We start from the raw sequence: 1,409 nt of genomic DNA on the forward strand, positions 1-1,409 counted from the left end.
CCCAGACCACAGCAGACCCCACCACAGACAGGAAGGATATGGAGATCAGGAAGCCGGAAAGAGCCCTTTACCATCAGGCTCTGCCGTCGCTCCCATCACTCATCCTAATTACATTCGGGAAGTACTTGCCACTCCCTCCCCCCCTTGCAAGGCAGGAGTAAGCGTTCTCTCCCAAATAACTGTCCGGAGCTAGATCCGCCCCAATCTAGGCCAGAAGGCCAGGGTCCCGACCCTCCGGATCGGACCCCGTGGTTCTCCATCCCCATCAGAAGGCTTCCCTTTCGGCTACAAACCGCTCCAGGTCACCTTTACTCCAGCAGGCTTTGCATAGCAACCGCAATCCCGTCTCTATTTCGCCATAGATCAGGGACGGAAGCAAGCGCCACCTCCTGGAAACTGATAAGAACAGATACTACACTTGATCTTAGCCAAAAGGCCGAGAAGCGTCCACCTGAGGAACCAAGAGAACGAATAGAAATGTCACCACGTGAGTTACCTTTACCTGTAGCTCCAAAAGAAGGAAGAGTAAATAGTTGTTGCGTTTGAGTAGAGTCAAATGATGATTTCTTGTGTGTTGAAGAGTCACTGCCAGATAATGAGCGTTTCGTTTTCTGAGGTTTCCGATTCCTGTGTCTACTTTGGGAAAAAGAAGAAACAGAAGAGTTTAATGACGAATTAGAGTCTTTAGATAATCGGCCAGAACTGCTATTTTGATAGCGTTGTGGTCGATTAGTTTGATGCCATTTGTAGGCTTTGCCTTCCTGGAATGCTCTCTTATCACACCAAAACTTTTTATCCTTAATAGCTAATTTTTCTTGTATTAATTGATCCAAGTGAGTTTTTATTTTTTCTTCATGCTCTTCATGCTCTTTAAATGGGAGTAGTTTACATAGATAGCTTTGATTTCTCTATCAAATACAGCAATATGTCTCTTATATTCATCACTTAAAAGAGCCATCATGTTTTTTGTGCTGTGTGTTGTTGTAAATTCTTTTCCCACTTTGATTTAAAAGTGGAATCGACCTCATCCAAAAGGGGAAAAATTTGTATGCACAGACCAAAAGGATTAATGTCCTCTTTGATATATCGATCGAAGCTATCAGCATGCCAAAAACAAGCTAGCTTTTTGTCCACAATTTTACCTAGCTGAAAAAATAAAGAAGAAATTTTCGGATTAAGAAGATTTTTTAGTGTAGTCTTTGGAGAAGCTTGCCATTAAGGCATCCCATTCTTTGCCCTGAAACATTTCTGAATCCAAACTGTGCCTAATTAAAAATTTCTGTGTGAGACAAGCGCCGCCACTTCTCCAACAAGGTAAAAAATATGGCATGTTGTACACGGAATTAGAATCAATATATACCCTGTCCTTATTTTTAGTTGCTTTGTTTTAAAGTAGCGATCTAGGAGAC

At 42.3% G+C, this 1,409-nt stretch overlaps 1 pseudogene; it reads right to left on the reverse strand.

The window, feature by feature from the left end:
- Positions 1-316: 316 nt before the first annotated feature.
- Positions 317-448, reverse strand: LOC141141936 (U2 spliceosomal RNA; annotated as a pseudogene).
- Between the last annotated feature and the right edge of the window lie 961 nt (positions 449-1,409).

Source organism: Aquarana catesbeiana, linkage group LG04 (assembly GCF_042186555.1).
Source record: "Aquarana catesbeiana isolate 2022-GZ linkage group LG04, ASM4218655v1, whole genome shotgun sequence".
NCBI lineage: Eukaryota > Metazoa > Chordata > Amphibia > Anura > Ranidae > Aquarana > Aquarana catesbeiana.